Here is a 22,202-nt window from a genome sequence, read left to right on the forward strand (position 1 = left end):
CTCATCAGCTCAAAGAGAGTTCAGACAGACAACAAAGCCCTGCTGATAATCGCATCTGAACACTGTAACTGCAGTTACATGTGTGCCATTTCTTGTACTTGCTGGTCTGTCCTGTAATTCAGGATGCACAGTAGTTCCCCACCATGTGGGGGCTTCCCCATTTCCTCTTCTCTGGACATGTCTGTGCATGTTTAAGAGAGAGACATGTCCAGAGAAGGGGGGGTTGAAAGAAAGTGTATTTAACACTTATATATATAAGTGGATTTCAGACAGTTTTATGCTTTCCTGTCAACATTTTTCACACCGGAGTCTTACTTAGAAAATTCATTCAGAATTTTTTAAAGAAAAATCCAGTTTAACTGTCAGTGTTTTCAGGAAACACTCAGGCAATAATTCATGTTAGTTCATACCACCAAAAACTTCCTGTTAGATCTCTTGAAAAAAAAATGTGGAAAGAAGACGATGAAGGAGAAGAAATACATCACTGTGCAAAGGTTTTGAACTACCACTCCAGGGAGCCACACATTTCTGGGGGTTTTTTGTTTGTTTTTTAAGTGATCTTGAGCAACAGCTCTCTGGAGTTTCTGAAGGTCTCTTAATGTTTTACTTTGTTCACTGGCTGCTTTTTCACTCATTTTCAGCAGAGCTCATAGGCATTTAACTCTCACATGTAAAGCATTCAGCAAAAGGCACCTTATTCCAGGTTAAACCGGTGCTACAAAAAAGCTTTAGATTGTATTTTCAGGTATTTTCTTGCCTTTTCTTTTTTTCAATTTCATGATAAATGCTAAAGATAACAAAGTTTGACAAGCATGAAATTGTAATTTAATGATAATGATATTTTCAACATGTGTTCTCAGAAATGAAAGTTTAAAAAAACACTGCACACAATTATATTTTTGTAAATTCAGTTTTTGTTTCACTTTTCTAAATCCAGTTCATGCTATGCCACTTCCTGTTTCTGTTTTTGCTTTCTAACGAATTCAAATACAGAAATGTGGGTTATGGTTAGACTTTCCATATTGTGCTGCTAGGCATCAACTCTCAAACAGGAAAAAGCACTGAATGCTACCATTTTTCTTTAAAAAAAAAAACGTATTTCAACAGTTCTTCATAAATCTTTATGAATAATCAATAAATGATCATAAATCTATATCTTTTTACAGCAATGATGCAATAATAGATCAAATTTTAAAAGATATTGTGGCTGTTGTGGCATTAGCTTCCCAAAATTTGGGGTTTTAGTACAGTTTAACTGTATGGTTTAGCATTATTACTCTCAAAAATATCACAGCTGTTGTGATTAAGCCACTGTATGCTAACCACTCAACTTAAAATAAGATAGAGACAAAATTAGCAACTGGTTGATAACCTGGTTTTCAACAGTATAGTTGCTTTGTTGGTTTTTCACCTTCAGGCTGTTTAAGTAACTGCTCTCAAATTTTTTGGCAACATAAATTATGTACATGATGTCTATGAGGACATTTTTGTAAAAGATTCAGTAAACAGGGTTGAGCAGAACACGATTCAGTCCGACGTTCTTGAACTTACAACATAGACTTTTCCCTTTAGACTTCAGTATGTTACATTCATTGTAGCTCTTGGTCCTGAGTTTGAAGGCCCACTGGAACATTTTTGTGTGTCTTTTCTCCAGGTGCTCCAGCTTCCTCTCACAAGTCACGTGCATGGTAGAAATGTTAGAGAGAATGGTTGTGTGTCTCTCTGTGTTAGCCCTCAGATAGCCTGCCGACCTGTCCACGGTGTACCCCACCTGTCACCTCGTAACAGATGGGATAGCATAGGATAAGAGGAAGGAAATGGATGGATGTGACATTCAGGGATTGGCGAATGTTCAGTTAATGACCTTCAGGTGGAGGAGTTGAAACAGCAGCTTTGTCACATCTTTTTGATATGTGACATGATGGGAGGAATGCAAGATGTGAATGACTGAGTGCAGCAAGAGTGGAAATGCTTCAAGTGTGGCTGCTTTACAGATGTTTTCTCAGAGATCTATACAGTCACCACAGTTTAATAGTGAGCAACAAAGGCCTCAGTCACCAGTTTACTATCACATTAAATGTGAAATACAATCACAGTCTGACTTTTGTCCCTTAGCTGTTGCATATAAAGTACTGAGATTGCTGAATTTTATAATGTCTCAATGAATCTGACCTTTGACTTTGTCCTCCGTTCATTTTATGCAATGGGACATTAATGCAATATTCTGCCATAATTCCTGCATGAATTATGAGTTATGACCATGCGTGGTACTCACAGAGATCCTTAGCCTTTCACCATTTAATTCTAATCAACTCATTCTTGAGACCAAATGAGTATTTGTGCCAGATATAATAAATTCCCTCTAGATGTTCCATATGTATCGTGCTAAGAAGGATGGGAAAGACACAAGGTCACAATAACTGTACATAGTTACAGAGCTACAGATATAATTTAAATCTGCACCGCTCACGTGATTTCATCGGTGACTTGTTTAGTTAACGTGAGCAAGTATGTGTGTTTACGTAATAATGCGGGTATGTGCTTGTGTCTGTGGATGTGTTTCCTTGCTGTGCGTTTTGTGGGTGTGAGGGAAAGTGTGTTTGCCCTCAGAACTGGATTTCAACTCAAGGGCACGTCATAACAACAGCAAAGTTACATAATGCAAAATGCCAAAGAGCTCATACTGAAACACTGGCTCCTCATAAAGGCTTCAAGAGAAGAAGGAAGATGATGAAAAAAATGATGCATTGACATACCTGCTGAGAAGAGCTGCAGCCTCCGCATCTGAAAAGATAAAAGTTGATGGCGTGCAACCAAAACTTTAAAGGAAAAGGTTTCTGTCAGTTGACTATAAATGTCACCAATACTGCGACATTAAGGTTTCGCCACAGTTTCGAAAGCAACACAGGGATTTGGGACTAGTGCTTTTCTTTTTGTTTAAATGAATTTATGATTTGAATAACGCAGCTAATGTCTGCTCTGACTGGGAGAAGCCCAGTCTCACAACTATTGTGAATTACTTTCAGTTTTGTTTTACATTTGATTTTTGATGCCTGCAGATTTAAAGATTCATTATAAGCTATCTTGAACACAATACCCTCTGCAGCTCCTGTGCTAGAGAAGTACTGATGCAGAAACAAAGGGAAAAGAGTTGTTAAATATTTATGCATCTTTTTTCCCTGTCACGGTGTGAAAGCGAGCATACCGTTTCAGTTATGCTTTTTAAAACAGTTTTGTTTTCCTCTAAAACTCTAATGGAAACCCTTGCAAATTATCACTCAACTATACAGGCATGGAAAGCAAACTTGTTTTTTCCCTTTACCTAATGTATTTCACTGATGTGTGTGAGACAAGCAGAACATATTGATTGGCCTTGATCCTGTGCGAACCCCTAGAGGGTAGTCGATATCGGTCCCAGCAACTGAAGCAAACGGAGATAAACGGGATATGTGTTGTGATTAGTGTGCCCTTTGAAGAATTAGTTAATATTAAAAGCAGAGGGGGAAAAATGTTTCCCCCTCGGACACTTTTTATTTAAACAGGTGGTTTCTTACATGCAAGTGTTGAGTAAATTGACTCTTTAAAGTCTGGGAGGCTGGAAGGGGATTCACATGAACAACCAACAGAGAGAAACAATAATCACACATAAATCTCCTGCTATGGAAGACAGGAGCAACAGATGGTAAACTACAGACTGCTTTCTTATGGCACAGATGAAAGACAGTTTATATGCCCAACAGACACACACTCAAATGACAGTTTTCATCATTCTTCAGTAAAGAAACAACCAAAAAAAAAAAAAAACAACTCATCATTGTCTGCTTTAACGGTTTATTTCTGCTTAATAGAAAAAAGTTAAAGTTCAACTTCAAAGCAGGTATACTGCCTGATTAATGTTTTCTAGAAAGCATTAAGAGGAACATTGAAATCAAAAGTAACACACATGGCCTATTTTGCAAACCGCTTAGACATAACAGCTGGTTTGATGGTGGATCAACGCATTCCTCGGGCTCTCCCCCCCATCTATCTTGTCTTCTTAGGCAGACTAAGAGGACAGGTGTGAGGTTATTGCCTCCACACATGCACGCAGCCGGTACTGGGATTTCAATAATGTCATTCACGAGTTCTGAATAGGAGTCAGTAGGGGCCCCGCTCTGTCCTTTGCTTCTGGTTGACAGACGAGCAGCCGTGTTTTTGTGCTGAGCCCGGGGGCCCCGAATCACTCAGCAGAGAGGAGGGGGTGGAGGAAAACGGTTGGTGGGTTTATGGGGTGGGTGGGGGCGTTTAGCTGTAGCAATCACCGGAGCCTGTAGTCATTCAGTGAAGACAGGAAGATGAGAAGAAGTGGGGGGAGACAAAGGAGGCGAGGTGATGGTTTCTAGGGCTGCAATGGAGGCAGCCGCCGAGGCTTAAGGTCATGTGTCAAGTCACCACTTTTTTCTTTCGTCATAGCAGATGGAGCTTTTGTGAGCTTCTGTTTTTTCAGCTCTTTGTCTTTTTCTGCTATGAATCAATTTTCTACTTTTTATTGTGCTACCTCTATGTGCATACTGTAAAATTCCTTGAAGTCAGCTGGTTTGCTTGCATTCATGCAAATATGTATAATGTGTTTGTGTATATGTGCACTTGTGTCTATGTGTGTGTTAGTGTATGCAGGACAGGGTGGGGGGCTGTGGCTGATCCCACCTGCTGAGTGAGGACCATTCATAGCCCAGCAGTGTTGGTTTGCCTCAACGCCCCAAAGCTGCTTCTCCTGAGGCCCGCCTGCTTCTTTCAATTATCTTCTTTTTTTTTCTATCTGTTCCGGCCACAATAAACACTGCTCTTATAGGCAGCTTTCCAGGGGTTGCATGAATATTAATACATGGCACACGCAACTGCTGTTGTCGCTTGAACTGCACCCCCCATTACAAAGCTTAGCCTGGTTTTCCAAATCCTTTGCAGCTTAAAGAGCAACCACCTATAGTTGAGAGGACAATCTATTGAAATCAGCCACAGTAGTTGCCAATGCTCTTTGGAGGCAATGTTTAATGAACTAAACTTGCTAGTATTAATAAAGACACAGACTTCTGTCAGATTTCTCCAAGCTATTACTTATTTTAGTAACATTTTGACAGTTTTAGAAATATGATTAATTACTTTCTTTAAGAGTTACAGGAGGACTTTAATGAGATACTCATGTTATCACCCATCTATATACTTAAGTATGAGTGTAGTTGCTAATTATAAAGGTTGGAAGAATGGAAAAGGGGCAACAGCCAACCTGGCTCAGTCCTAGAGTTGTCAGTTCAGCACATCTGCTTGTTAAGTCTGACATTATTAACCTTATTAACTGAGCATTAAAAGTATACAGATTCTTTCAGCTCCAATAAAATAATCTGTGTGTTTATTTCACCAGGTGTTAAAATAAAGTTGAACATGCATGAAGACATTTATGAAAAAGTAGATTCATAAGGCTGGGGAAAGTTTCCACCTGAAGTAAACACACCATGTTGTGACTGAAGTAATTTTACAAAGCTATAACCATGGAAACAAAGAAGGATAGAAATCTAAATAGTATCAATATTTTTGACGATCCATGAAGATGGACTAGGAGACATACTGATGAGCTAGCTGGTAGATGGCTATGGAGCTGTGGTTGGGCTAATATAAACACATGGACAAGGAAAACATAGGATGAGGCTTAAATTGTTTGTAACAGAAGCTCATGTTCTGAGTATCTGATGGCCAGAGACAAATGCCATCACATGGCAGGAAAAGGATACCAAAAATGGATAAAACATCTGCTGAGAGAGTATCTAAGATAATTTATTCGCAACACAAGTTTAGTCATTAAGATGCTGATGTTTAGTTTGGGTTACTCACCATGTAAAGTGAACCTAAGCTGAATTTCCACACTGAAATCTTAGTTTGCCTGAGAGTGATTCCTTTTTAAAGCATTAAAATATTTAGTGTCCAGAACAGTTAGCTCAACGATAAGCTACAAGTTAGTAGTGCTAAATAAACTGGACAGGATGAGGATAACTGCTGATTTTTTTTTATTAGATAAAACAAGAAAGAAAGCATTACAACACGTTAAAAATATGGCCATCAAAGCAGTATACAGTTGGACCCAGGAACAGTGTTGATACGCCATTGCTTAACAAGCAGAAAAACACACTGAAAGCTCTTTAACAAACCAGTTCAGGTTTTATGGGATTTTTTTAAAGTCACAACATTCTGTAAAACAACACGATGTGTCATTGCCAGACAATCCTGAGGAGAAAAACAATGTTAAATATGTGAATTTAAATAACTGTTTCATGCCTCTACACTGACATCACCATCAATGCCATTCACACTGCTGGCAGTCTCTGTAAATCATATCTGTAAATATAATCTGAGCATAAGAATTCACAGCATCCACTGAAAAATTCACAGAGCGAGTTGAGTCATCTTGCAGGGAATGACTAAAAGCAACAAAACATACCATCTGCAGAGATCTCTCATAGCAGAGTTTGTTTTATTGAAGACATGAAATATTTAGTCTCCCTTTAGGTGTGATTGTGTCAGAGTTTAGTTCACTCAGTGAGGTTTACTAAAGGAAACATTTTTGCTGACTAAGAATCAGCCATCATCTGTGCGTTTGTGCATATACAGTACAGTTACATCTTTTATTAAGTGGTGCTAAAAGTTCTACAGTGTCTTTCAACTTTGCAATGCCAAGTGTATTTAACTTGTTATTTGTGATGATGATTGACTACAACCAATACAACCAAGTTTCTTCTTGCCAGTGTAAAAAGTAGTTGTTTGACAGCACTCATCAATGCATGGAACAATGAGGTAGTCCAAGTAAGAAAATTGTAGATTTTAAGAAGGTCTCTTGGAGCCATTTCTAAACAACTGCATCAGTCATCAGTTCAAATAGTGTGTGCCACCACAAGGTCTGAAATAAGACCCAAACCATCTCCCTCAGATGAGAGCAAATGGATTAGGATGTTCAGGATCAATTCAGGAGCCACCAAGACTCAAGCCTGCCATGGACTGGAAAGTGCTTGAAGAAACTGTGACAGCGTCACTGTCCACAGTTAAGCAAGTTTTATACTGACTCTCAGAGTGCTAACCAAAATCGACATCTTCAAGCTTGACTGAAATTTGCAGCTGGCCACATGGACAAGCCAAAGGCCTTTTGGTGAAAGGGTAGAAAAGACAAATATTGAGAATTTAGCCACAATGACAAGAGGTCTGTTTGGAGGAGTAAAGTGAGGCTTTCCAGCCTAAGAAAAGTATACAGACTATGGTAGCATCATGCTCTGGGGCTGTTTTTCCTGACAGTGGTACTGGTACATTGCACTAAGTGGATGGAATAATGAAGAAGGACAACCTCCAAGTTCTTCAACTTAACTTCAAATCAGCAGCTAAATGGTTGAAACTTGGACACAGTTTGGTGTTCCAACAAGACAATGATCCCAAATACACATGAAGACTAGTTTGGGAACGGATAAAGCAGGTAAAGCATCTTGAGGAAAGGCCTTCCCACTGTGCTTAAAAGCTTGGTCCATGCCAGGAAACCAACCAATTCTCTGCCAAAAATAGTGCTCAATTATCCAGACAGAATTATTCCTGAAACTTAGTGATGGCTACCAAGAGACTCTGGTCAATGTGCAACTTGCTAAGGGGCATTTAACCAAATCAGTGGGTGTGTATGTATATATTTGTGTCTGTATGTATACTCTTGGCATTATGTAGGTTTAAGCTTAAAGATGTTCTGTACAATCATTGCATAATGGAAAAAGAACAGTTCAAAGGAATCATTAAAAGCTCCAAATTACCATTAAATTAATGCCCATGATGAGTCTATGTAAACTTCTGAAAACAGCTATGTAAAGATGCACAAAATAACTTCAGTTATATTACACTTTAGAATGACATTCACTCTGAACTGACTTCAGCTTAGTACAAAATACGATTTGAGGGCCTTGCCATTATTAGCATCATGGGAATAATGAAAGCATAAGTTAGTGGAACACATTAGAAACATGCTACCATTGACCAGAAGATGATGACAGTGTGGATGACATGTGTGGTGGTGACCCTGTTATATTGGCCATTCACTTCTGAGCTGTGACATCATTCCACTCTCTTTTTCTTTCTCATGTTTCGCTCTCTGTTTGGTATTCTGTTTCTGCTATTCAAATAGACACTGCTGCAATTACAGTCCAGTATGCAGTAGAAATATGGGAGGGAAAAAGACCGTATGTGAGGGAGGGACTGCTTGAATAAATAGAATCAAAGAAAATTTCTGTCAAAGAAAGTCAGGCAAAGGGAAAAGGTAGAGGCGAAGAAGGAAATCAATCATAATGAAAATGTTGTGGAGAAAAATAGAGATGCTCGGAGCCATAGTCAAAAAGGAAGCATAAGAGTTAGAAAAGGATAGTTGGGTGGTAGAAAATAATGCAGCATGGCCTCTGATTTTTATTCACCAAAGCAGTACCTCTGGGAACTGTCTGTCTGTGTCTGAATGCACGGATGGTCGGCTTGGTGTGTGTGTGTAAAGGAGACTATCAGATGTCTCTCCTCTTTCAGGTATCTTCCTTCTCTCGCTTTCACTTGGCATGGCTCCCTCTGAGCTGAAAGAAGCATTGTGCCCCATGTTTTACGGTCCTGTTCTAACATTCATACAATCTTTCATTCTCTCTCCTTTTCTAAACAGGGGGACTGAAAAACACGAGCCCCAAACATATTAAATTAAATCCGACAGTGTGAAAAATACTGATTTCTGTTCAGCTTGTAATGCATATTTCTCTGACATCAACACCAGGACAGGGAAGTGAGCAAACATTCAGAAAGAGCTAACAAAGAGATGCCTGTGTGCTTGAATATCAGCTCATTCAGACAAGCAAGGACATTACCCAGCTATTTATTTAGACCTAGGAGAGATATGCTCCCGTTCTATCACCAGTAAAGGAATGCATATTGACAGTTGTGAATCATTGTAACCCAATTTTCCTCCTGCATAGATCGACTCTGATAACAAATGCATGACGTATTCCATTTGGAGCTTGTATTGATTAGACTACTGCCTCTCTCCCAGACTATTGATCTGAGGAGCCTTGTGGCTTTGCTAAAGTATGATACTTTACACAAAATTTTCTTTTATCTAAATTATTATTCAGATTGTAAGTTTTCCGTTAATATGACAGCAATCAATACTTTTACAACAGCTGATCAAATAACCATATATAATGTGCAAATAGTCCAATAATTTCAACATATTTATAAGCTGTAGGAGTTTAATATAACTGATGGTCAGGGAAGCATTGAATAAATTTATTATTTATTTACTATTAATACATTAAGAACAGGAATTGAAACTATGCTTCATATTTTAAAGGTAAAATGCATCAGCGATGTGTGACCATGGGCTAAAGATTATATGACATTTGGCTTCTTTAGAGTCACGTGGTGAAGAATGCTTTGATCACACGACCGTAGCTCACAAAACTAAAGACTATCAACTAGACTAGACTATCAAATCATTCATAATGGAAAAACTTAATTCCGTGCCAGGTTTAAAGTAATTAGACATTCCCAATATACAAAGACATGGCCACTGTACTGTATACCTTTTGTTCTCTAAATCTAAACTATGGCTTTATACTAATTCTTTAAACAGTGCTCTGCTCATATATATAAAGCAGCAACTGATAAGCAGAACATCGTTGTTTGTGGGACAGTGTGTGACATTTCAAAAGCAAGTATCCATATGGTGATGACATTTGGGTCCATTACTGCACTGTGGTACGGTAACCTGCACATCTTTGAAGGCCCCATTGCTCAATGACAAATGCAGGTTCCTGTAGCAACACATGCCTACATTCAGATGCAAGTATTACAATAGCACATCTATGTACTAAAATTTCATTGCATTCTTTATGTTTATACATGTACATGTCAGCCACTCAGGAAAAACATTCATCATGTCATAAAATGACAGAGACTAATCTGTGCTTAAAAATTTACTCAGGAATTCAGCGTTGCAAATGTAACTTGACCTAAATCTGAGTAAAAAAAAACCACAACTGTAACGTGCAATTTCTGAAGAAGACACCCAGTGACACATGTTTAGAGCTGCCTGAGAGAGTTCACACCAGCCTGCCTTAGATCATTAACTCTGCTTGAGGCCAGGTATATAATTCATCCAGCAAGTGTTAATTGCAAACACAGAGATAACACAAACCTCAGCAAAACAGACCCACACACCTCCCTCCCTCAGTAATAAAACAGTAAGGGGCACAGTGCCCTGTGAAGGCTGCAGGGGGTGGGCTGTTCTCAAGAAAAACATGACTGCTACTTATTCCTTTAAATAATTAAACACTCTAAATATCAATGCACAGATTAACTGGGTGTATTAAACAGAGCACACATAAGAAAACAGATGAGGAATAGCAAGCTTGCTTGTAGTTAGCATGTCTTCACACTAATATGGGAACATATTAGTGCAGGTAACACACTTTTCACACGATACCCTCTGCAACATTGGTGGCTTCTTCTCCGTCAGTTGAAGTTGCTATTCAGAGTTAGGATGTCTCACGTGGGTTAAATCAAATGACAATAAACTGGTGGCAGAATAAGATGCATTGTACCTGAGTGTCCTGGTGTCAAGCAGCACTGAATTCAGATCGAGGTATGTTACAGAAATGTTACATGATCTGAAATTGTAATATTGCCCAAGTGACGTGCATAATTTCACATTTATGTTAGATTTAAGGAGATTTTTTTTAGCAGTGCACTTACAATACAACACAGATGAAAATGAAAAAAACAGAGACCTGGTTTCTGGAAAATGCATCAGCGAGAAAGAGAGCGATAACAAAAAGGAGGCTGGGAAGAGAGAAGCAGGTGGTCACTGGAAAAATCATTAGAGACACTGAACAAAGTAGCAGTCCAATCTTCTCCCTCTTTCAAACATGCACGCACACACACACACACACACACACACACACACACACACACACAGAAATAGAAAAGAATCCAGTATTGACCTTGATCATGTCACAAACCGATCAACAAAGTTTACAGATTTATTTTTTTTTAAAGGTTAAATATTTATGTTAACAAACATTAAGCAACAGTAATAATACACGTGGTGGCAAATGTGACAGAAATAAGCACTCCGGATATGAATATAGATTAAGTCTGGGTGACTCATCAACACACACACTCACAATGTGATTATGGGTTGTCGCATTACCATGGCAACACATCCTGTAATGTGCTAATGCCTCATTTTTGTGCATGCGTGTGTGTGTGTGTGTGCCTGTGTGTTAGTTTGTTTGTGTGTTAGTGGGTGGAAGGTGGTAGTAGTGTCACACTTACCCTTAATTGTACAAGAGTCAGACAGCACAGATATTTTCAGTATGACACGGGGGCTGTGCAATGAGAGGTTCATTGGAAAATAGTGTCTATGTAACTGAAACTTTACAAGATGTTACCAGTTTTAAAGAGTGGCTTTCAAAGATTTTTGACAAAAAAGTTCAATATGTTCATGTTATTATTTTTACATTTATTATCAAATTTACATTTATTTAACTAGCTTCCTTCTCAAGGACATTATTATAATGTGAGTCAGTTTCTTGTGTTTTCCTTTAAGCGCAAACCAATGGACAGTGGGTAGTATTTGCATGCAACCTGTAGTAGAGACTGATGCAGTGGTTAACCTGAAAATATTGTGCACACTAATCAGTCAAGTGTTGAATTAAATAACTGGTAAACCTCATCCACACAAATTTCGCTTTGAAGTAAAGAAATGTGGAAAGATTTGTATAATCAGTTGTCTGTATAACAGTTGTCAGTGGGCCCTGCACAGGATCAGTTGCGGTGCGATGTGGTCAGTTTACTTTAAGGTAGAGGTAACAACAGCCTTCCTCAGCCTACTGAAGATGTGTGCATATTCTGACACAACATGTTGTTTGTGTTTTTCTTAATACGTGGAATCCATAGTCCACAGATAAGTAAGTTAAAATATACAGATAATCACACGTGTTGTATAAAACTGTTTAATGATTAACAAAAAAAACAGTATTTGTATGGGAAAGTGAAAGTCTGCATAACACGTGCAATAATCGGAGCATTTTTTGCATTTTGGATTCTGTTTGTATGTCTGTGCAAGTGTCTGCAAACGTCTCATCAGGTGCACACACAGAGCAAAAGAGCTGGTGCAAATGTAGACATCTCGTGTGTGGTCATACAGAATGAGTAAAGAAGTGCAAAACACGACACAGATTAGGCTGTGTTGACACCATTTAGAGTGATAACTATATCTCTGTATATGGTTATGAAATCCAATATGACACCAGTGGCAATTAAGGGGCATCATCATTGCTCTGTGCAGGTAGGTGCAAGCGAGCTTCCCATGCATTGGCCAACGCAGTGACATGCACAAGACTATCCTGCACTGTTAGTTAGCAGTATTATATGTATTGTGTATTAGGTTAATTGATAAGCAACAACACAGTTATACTATGGATGTCGTGGCTGAGGCCTCAGTCCCAGGCCTAGAGACAGGTTAGGGTCACCTACAGTCACTAGGGAAAATGTGTATTCCCTGAATAGTTGGCGAGTGGTTGCTGACTGCTGTCAGGTGAAATCAGTATCAAAGAGGGTGCTGCACCAAAAACCTCTCTGTGATTGCTTTGGTCACTAGCAGATTATTGCTGTCACCCATAGTTTACATGAGAGATTCTGACTTCTCTGCAAATGCTGGCCATTTACTCTCTGAGCAGTAGTGAAACCTGAAAAAACATGACACAAACCAGAAATAGAAAACATTCACCTTTAATGTAAAAGCTGCAACTTGCCTCAACGCTGCAACCAAGCCATTTCAAAAGTTTAAAAAAGTTCATTCTTTAGAAGTGAGAATTCTCCGTTATTTGAGAGTTTTTGCAGACAAGTCCAATGCAAATTACCGCTGACAACAATGTTTTCAGTGCAGCACTGTATTTCTCCTCATATTTGACCAATGTTTCATGAGTGACTACCACCATCTGCTCACCGGCCAGTCAGAGAATACAGTGTTCTCTAGGCCTGTGTGACCAAGAGCTTCGTAACTACTAGTTGGCTACTAACCACCCAACTTGCTAGCTCATGTTAGGTAGTGTATTAAAATTACTACTAGAATTAGCACTGCTGGTCTTAATATCATCCACTCAAGAAAGTATTTTGCTGCTCGTTGATGAAATCTAACACTGACCAGGAGGAAGCAAGCACAGGTCACTTTTGATACACAAAATCAAAAGTCTCTCCTCCATTAGTTTAAGATGTTGACCGTAATGTTGGCCTGAATTTTGCTCCGATGTTTGTCACATTACCTTTCGCCAAGACTGACCTGACTAGATGAAACTGGCTTCCCTACTTAAAAAACAACATAGGGGAAACTTTGAGGAACATCTGCTCAAGGCCATCTGCAAACCTGGCTCTAAAAATTAAAGTATAAATGCTACAAAAATGCTTCATAGATTATGCACCTTCTGGAGATATCCAGTCATTATTGCAGTAGCAATGCTATGAATAACCTCCAGGGAGACAGTTATACACAGATCCTAACAATAAAGAATAAGTGTCAGGTGTAATCTGTGTCCCCACAGGAATTGATTTGCAGAAATTTGACCAGAGGTCATGAAAAGTCCGCATCAGTGGGTGGCATTTAGCAACTACAGTTGAATAAAAAAAAAAACCTGCCATGTGACGTGGCCGATTCTTGAGATGAACTCTTTTCAACTCTGGGCACACAGTTGAAGGTGTTACCAAAGAAAGCGGTGACTGATTTATGACAGAGTGATAAGGAATGTCCGCTGTAGCAGCCAGCTATCAGTCTCAACATAATGTGTGTGGAGCGACTTGCTTCCTGTGTTGACGCAGCTTGCTTTGTTTCACCTTGCGTATCTGATCTGCATCTGACAGAAAGTTATTGTTGCTCAAGGAGATTTGACTAATTGATAAATTGCAAACCTGGTAAGAAAATTTTTCATTAAACATCAGATTCATTAGTTTTGAGTTTAAGCATATTGCAGTTTGTAAATTAGACAACGATCAGAAAAATGTAGACTTAATTGCACGAGATTGACATGCCTTATTCCTGAAACTGTAATCACAACTTCTACTGTGCAAAGACCAAGAGAGCACTACTTAATATTTAAGACAGATAACAATATTCATGCATGCCTTTTATGCACGACTGAGTTTTGGCCTTGCAAGTAGAAGCCTGGAATTCCTGCAGCATTTGAGAGTGGGAGTGCTGACTGCTTACAGGAAATGGAGAAAAGAACATTTTAGAGCTTGATACAGACTGATACAGACTCCCTAAAATGAACTATGTCCAAGCCTCTGCTCAGGCTTAGGGTGACTGGGTTAATCTGTAACACTTTCAAAGGAATTTATACTGTGTCTGTATGGCTATAAATGCACTTGCGCATGAACTATAAAGACCAATAATTAACATGATGTATTCGAGTATGAAAAATGCAAGTAGGTGGTAATCATTTTGTTGGCCCATTGTGCCTTTCTTCCACAAAAGCAGTTACCATGGTACTGTCTGTCAGGGGTATATGTAATTGTAATTATGTAATCCACTGTGTGCACTGCTGTTACTGGTAAGCAGATTTAAACTGCAGATTCACAAACTTTCAGCACCGATGGCCATGAAACCCATGTACAATAAATATACAGGGGCAGAGGTGAAGATGTAAGCAGGTTCTGAAGTTTGCATCCTAATCTTCTGTTTTTCATTTGTTACACAATCATTTTTCTATTAATCTGCATGCATTATTCCCTTTTAAGGGAGTGTGTGTATTGTTATGCCCTCTTTAATGGCCAGAGCGGCTAAAAAAAAAAAGGTTTTACTGACTGTGGGCCAAAATGCAGGACATCAGATACTGAAAACAATGTTAAGAAGTCAGATAAAAATGAGCAGATGATTTGGAGGATGGGCCAGGAGAGAGGCCCAGGAGTTGGAGCACATGTAACTGATGACTTCAAGTTGACATCCTGTGACTGTAGAATTGTGACTTCCTGCCCAGCAGGAAACCAGGTTGACAGCCAGGTGACCCATTGGCCTAGAAAGGGTAACCTGGTGGTTATATAGCGCTTTTCTACTCTGTCCGAGCACTCAAAGCGCTTTATACAGCGCTTATACAGCTAATTCATTCACCCAATCACACCCATACAAGCACTTCTAAGCTTAAGTGCTAAGTATCTAACATTCATACACATTCACACTCCGATGGACATGGGGTCAGTATTTTGCCCAAGGATATTTGGCATGCTGGAGACTGGGATCGAACCACCGACCTTCTGGTTAGTGGTTGAGCCGCCCTGCCACCTGAGCTACAGCCACCCCGTACTCAGAAGGTTAGGAGTCATGAGGCCACAAAAGAAACTTCCATGAATCAGGTAGGAGCACAGCAGTAAAGGGAGTCGAGCAGATGGTGGATAAACCTGAATCAGAGCAGATGAGAGAAGGCTGACTCTGGATCCAACAGGAACATCAATGGAGATCCAAAAAACAGATCAAAAACAAAATGAAAAGACAGAGAGAGGTGCTCCAGTAGTCAGTTTTCTTTTTTTTTTAATTGTCTGTTTAAATTCACTATATATATATATATATATATATATATATATATATATATATATATATATATATATATATATAAACATTTTCTTTTATGTCTTTGGCCTTGCCATGGCAGGCGCTAAGCTAACAACCGCAACAGCACAAACATGAACAACAGTAGCCTGCAGACAGGTTTTTTCTTACTTTGCCCCCCTGGTGAGAGTAAACTCCTACAACTGTGCTCAACCATGAAAGTCCCTTTAGGAACAGGAGGACTCAGCACTGTAGTCATCAGCTGGGGATTCAGAGCTGGAGTCAAGCACTGAAGAAATGATTTATCTTCAAACTGAAAATAAAATTTTTATTTCACTGTTTGCAGATTTAGTCACAAAGACTTTAATCTGTGTGGAATGATTCAAACTTTCCTTAAAATGTTCATTTTGATACCGTGTGTCATTTTGTTGTTAGCCTCTCACTACCCTTTGGCTTCCACCTTCCTCAGCCCCTGGAATTTCTGCAGTCTGAGAAAGGTCAACGTGAAAAAGTAACGCACCAATAAGCTAAAAGCGGAAGACACAGAGAGATAAAAATCTTAATAAAACTGTCTAATTTTGGTCTACGACATAAAAAAGAAAAAGAAAAAAGAATTATAAACCTTATGAACACGTGAGAACATGTCAGAGCAGATCAAAACAAACCAATAAATTTTTACAAGCAAACAACCTCAGCAGACTTTCATAGCAATAACCACCAATCTTATCTGGCAGCCATAACAGATACTACTCTTCCAGCTTTGCCTATCTCAGCTTGGTTGTACTGAAGTCTGTTGTCACGATAAGAGAAGTTGTTTTGATTGCTATTAGGCGTGTGTTTCGCTTCTTCACTTCTTTCATTTCTTCAAAGTTGCAACCATGAGCTTGCAGTATTTACCATTGTGGCCCACTGCTTGGTTTAGTAATGGAACTGCACCCGGGTAAACCCTGAAAAGTTTACAGGAAAAAAAGGTAAACCCCTCATCATCAAAAGAAACTTCTTTTAAAATTCAAAGTAACTTCTCACTTTTGTTTCGCCTACACTTCAGTGCATACACCTCTGCAAATAGACACACACAGTTGAGATGTGAGCCATGGTTTTCTAGGATCCCCTTATTAAAAGAGTGATTATGAATACAAGCAGTGGGCTGTTCTGATGAAGGTGGAACCCGTGGGACAGCCCCGCACTTTATTGAAACACACTAAAAAAAAAGAATATATGACAAGCAGCGGAGGCTGTTGCAGGGGAGATCCAGAGATGGGTAGTGGGGTGGTTTGCTGAGTGAAAGAACTATTGTTGTCACTGACACACTCATTTTTTTATGTGACAACAGTTCAACATATTGTTAAATGACAGTGACTTTCTAGTTCCTCCTTGTAGAATTTCCCTATTTCATGTAGTGGCAGGATATCTCCACCAAGCTATGCAATACCAATGTAATGTTAATAGAAGAACAGTCCTTATAAGGGCATTTATTAGCACAGCAGACATATGACAAGCTTTAATTTAAATGATATTTCTTTATTCAAAAATATTATTTATGATTTTTCATGATTTAGTGTTTTACAAAAAAAATTAGAAAACTAGTAAAGCAAATTTATGTTTAAAATCATAAATTCAGTTTGTTATTTAGCTACTAAATAAAAAGATTTATGAAATATTTCTGTTATATATAGATTTTAAAGCTCTTAGAGATTTGTACATGTCGCAATGAAAACATTGGGTTAAAAAAATATTACAAAAATATATTAAAGTAAGGCGTTTTTTTATTTATCTGACCCTCACCGTCGTTCTTTCTGTTTTATGTGAAAAAATTAATATATTTAAAGTTATAAATGTTTCAAATATATATATATAACTCTGTTTTTAAATGTTACTTACTGTTCCTTAGCTTTGACAAGGAACTCAGCTTTCATGACTCCAAAATCAGCGCAGTTTCAGACTGTTTTTCATTTTCATTTCCACAAATCCGCAATAATCTTATAAATAGAGACTTTCCAACTGTGATGTCAAGGTTTAATCAAAAACTGTGGAATTTAACATTGACCCTGGTTAGCAAAATACATTTAATGTGCTTCTGTGCTTCAACCCCAGATGTCTGGAACCGATTTCAAGGCATAAACGCAAAAATGAGAGGACAACGAGGCATCCTTCATACCAAATTTGTCCTTTCAAAGTTTAACTGGATATTGTCGACCATTTATCATCAACCAAAAAACATTTTCTAACAGCATTATCCTTTTAAAGCAAACCCAGATACATACAATTTTATAAATAATACATATCAATTAGATCCTAATGGTTCTAATTGAGTGGTTATAGACAAACAGATTAATTTATGTGACATATGGCTAAAGGCGCACTACAGAGCCCTGGTGGGTTTTAGACTAAGCCTGGGATACGGTCCAAACTAGGTGGTGGACAGAAAAATCATTCATCATGGTTTCAGCTCGAGGGGCTCACAGGGCCAAAGACCTCTAAACAAAGTCATACAACTATTCTAGCTGTCAGTACAGGACAGCTTGAAATATAGCACAATAATCCCATTACCATGGCTCACCGAGTTTACTTCCAGTCATTCAGTAAGTCAGTTAGGTCATGGGCTTTCCCCTCATTCCCTCTGGATTAGATTAGATTTCTTTTATCTCTGTACTGGTATCTCTTTATATCCCCATGTGTATTGTTGTCCAAAAGCTTGGAGTTTTTATTGTGGTTAGTTAACGTGCTACACGATGGCCACTAAATGTCATATTTGTCCTCAAAGAGTTCTCACACAGTTTAATAAAATAAAAGGTTAAAGGTGTTTCCAATGTACTGCAAGTCTTTGGACATGAAACCGAGTGTAAATCGTGTTGGTTTACCTATATTTTAAAAAGGAATTGATCATTTATCCATTTATGGTTCTTTAAGAAAACAAAAAGCATTTTATTCGAAGAAGTTCTGTCTCATAAACAAGCTTTTCTTTTCTCTCACTTACTGTGTAAGTAAGGGAAATATCACATTATAGGTACTTCCCATGTTGTAAATCATCCCCCCTTCATGTTTCCAAATATTAAAGGAAATATGGAAATAAATCTTGACTGAATCTTGCTTTAACACAAGTGTTTCATCTGAACTTAACTTTGTGTCACAGGGTGGGAATTCCCCACTGATCAGTCAGTCTACAGTGGAATCCCTCTTTGGGAGTAATGCTTGTTTGGGTTTAAAGAGAGTAAGAATAGAAACAGTGAAAGAGGAGAGAGGAAGAGAAAGAAGCATCGCGAGGGCAAAAGAAAGAGTGTCAAATCGTGTGATTGCCATAAGCACGTGAAGTCATTTGACTTTTTAATATGTCATCTTTTCTCTTAATCTTTCCAGATAATTGTTACAGTTTTTTCATAACATTGAGAGCTTTTCTTGGTGAGGCTGTGGAGCTAATAAAGTCAACGGGTGGAGACAGGGGGGTTGGTTTAAACAACCCCCACAGTGGCCACAACACAAAGTGCCTCATTGAGCAGATGTGGTGTGAAAGGGCCGCGGCCGCCTCGTCCTACAGCATGCCCTTGTTCTTGTTCTGGAGTACAAACATACTTGTACATACTGGTGGGAGGATTTTCAGTATCTTGATTGTCAAACTGGGAAACAGAATTCAGAGACTGCATAGTGAAAATAAAACAAAACAAAACAAAAAAAAAACCCACTTAATTTTAAAGCAGGAAACATTTTCCGAACAAGGCCTAAATCCTACTCTGTGATCCTGTGAGCTGCTGGATCAGGAGATTAAACCCACACAAAGATTGATTTTTTTTTCTCCTACCCAAATCGCCACGTTTCAAAGAGACAATTTAAAAAAAACAAACACACACTGCATATTTCCCTTGTGACTGTCGCACACTGTAACGATCACATGTAGAGCTTAATCTGCACTCAGGAACCACGCGGGATTTTTCTATATGGAAGTACTCAACCATGAAAGTTCATGTTGGAAACACGATGATGTAATCATATGATAAAAACATTCTAACAAATGAGAAGTTTTGTTTTTGAGTCGTCGTAGTGGTTGTTGAGTAAAACTTGACCTATTTTTCCTTTTTAGTTTTTTTTTCGAGGCCACGTGGACAGTTTCAGTTGTCCTAAAGCCTGTTCTGGTTGAGCCACAGAACTCGCATGTCAAAAGATTAAAGATTTCTGTAAAATCTATTAAGGTGTATGAGGGGAAGATGACTGAAAGCTGACTGCGATCGCTTTGTACATGTAAACTGAAGATGCTGAACTACAAACATGATGTAATGCTTGATAATAACTAATTACAGGTTATTATGGTTTTATGTGTGGTTTTCTGCTCTGCGTGTTTCAGCTGTCATTTCTGCTAATAATAGATAGATATGATAATAATAGATAGATAAAACTGCTGCTGCATCACTCTGCCATGGATGACACTGCTCATTTTTCTCTTTAGCGCTTGAGTTGCTCATGTGAATGACCTTGATCAGCTGCCTCATGAGTGAAGGGTTAGTTAGACTGTATGCCTACAGTGATCACATTTAAAAGGGATGAGTTGTCCCTTCCATCACACCCTGTATCACATGAGTGTTGCTGACTCCAGTCTGGTCACATCAGTTGCATGTGCTTCACTTTACTTTCACATCATATATATAATGATGAATCGGGCACACGTGTCAACTTTCCTTTGAGTTGCTGCTATTCCAAATCCAAATTCCCACACCTAATAATTCCCATCCCTTTTAAAAATTTCTATTTGGAGCCTCACTACATCATCTCCCTCACATCACTGCTTTCTGACCATCTGTTTCCCTGTGCCGTTCATTTCTGTCTAGTCAGCGAGTCTCCTCCTACCAAAGACATTAGTGGATTAACAGGCCCTCACACAAGGTGTCTCCACATAATTCAAGGGTGTGGACATGCTTTCTTTAAAAGAATTAAAATGCTGTCTTTTTAGACACTTACAAAGTAACAAAAAATAAGAAAAGATGAATAAATAATAAATATCCAGTGACAATGTTAACTATTGAAATCACAGTTTAGGGCCATAAAAGGACTCCATTGCTTTTCCAGTGTGACAAGTGACAAGCTGCATCACTTTGATGTATGTACGCTGCAGGCATTGCTCAGTGCATTGCTCACTGCTCAGCATCATCAGGGATAAACCGTGATGAGCCTGGTTATTGCTAGTTGTTAACAAAGGTCCAGATGTTGTTGCTGCTATTTTTAGAATACCTGCGTAACTGTGTAATCCTGCGGGGTGCCATGATCCTGACTGAATTTCATTTTCTGGAGGGTAGGGCATTATATAAAAAAAAAAGCAAAGCTGGCATCTGGTGAATAGTGATCCATTTTATTAATTTTCCTTGTGAATAAGAGGGCATGCTTTGAAATAATTTCAATTAAGCTGCTTTTTTGTGACACTTTTTATGGGCCTCTTGTGTTATTGTTATCAATCTGATCATTTATTTACAAAGTCTGACTTAGTTCCTCTAGCTTTAGATCTTTAAGCTAGATTTTTTTCTATGAATGAGTTTCTTTCTTAATGTGTAGCAGTGTGATAATGTCAATGGTTGCTTCTCCTCTCTTGGAAAAAAAACCGTTCTGAACTCATGAGTTGTCACATCCTTGCCTATTTATATTACTCTTTAAAGAGCACAAAGAACACTATATCTGATGATAAAGTCACACCTGTGTAATACTGACATTAAAACGGCAATAAACTGCAGGTGATTGCATCTTTGGTATTTATAACTGACGGAAACACACACACACACAGTGCACCAAGGGGGTGTTTTGTTTTGCTCTGTCTCACATGTTTGTTGTTGCGTGGGCACTATATCTAGTTCCTCTATACTTAACAAACAGGAAGGTGTGTGTATTCAGTGTGCGTTTGCATGCATGCGCATGTCCATGCACGCATACACCACAGGATGTTAAACTTATCTTTCCACGAAGTAAAACACAACTGTAGACCCCATGACTCTAAAAATAGTTTTTTCTGTTTCCACGTGTACGCATGAGTTTTTTAAAGTGTGTGTCTCGAGTAAGCGCAGGCCCCTCACGCAGATTCACTCAGACAACCAAAAGATGATAACAGTTCTGACTTGGCTTACAGTGGAAAGCCATCTGGACAGTTATGTTATCGTTGGCTGCAAACTTGTATCAGTTACCAAAAGATTGAAACTACACTGACTTGGCTTACTGCATGTAGTCTGTTAGCAGTAAAGGGTTTTAACAAAATTGTTTAGGATTTACAGCCATTTTATACACAGCCCCCCATTTTCAGAGACTCAAAACAACTGTACAAACGAACATCATTTAACATCACTAAATAGTGCTGTTTACTGCTACTGCAGCTAACTTAGGCTGCTACTTAAAAGCATGCTCTGCTGGATTGTGAGCAGGTGACTGACCTGACCACTGAAAAATGTATGTGCCTTCAGGTTGCTTTTGCATTATGTTTTGGGTCATTATCTATTTGTGAAGCATTGTTTTTAAGTATTTAGTGGAATCTGAGCAGAGTCTCTTCTGTCAGTAGTCACATCATCAAAAATAAACTAGTGAAACATTTCCACTGGCAGGCATATAAGCCCAT

Source organism: Perissodus microlepis, chromosome 18 (genome assembly GCF_051167445.1).
Source record: "Perissodus microlepis isolate ML-2025 ecotype Zambia chromosome 18, ASM5116744v1, whole genome shotgun sequence".
NCBI classification, from domain to species: Eukaryota; Metazoa; Chordata; class Actinopteri; order Cichliformes; family Cichlidae; genus Perissodus; species Perissodus microlepis.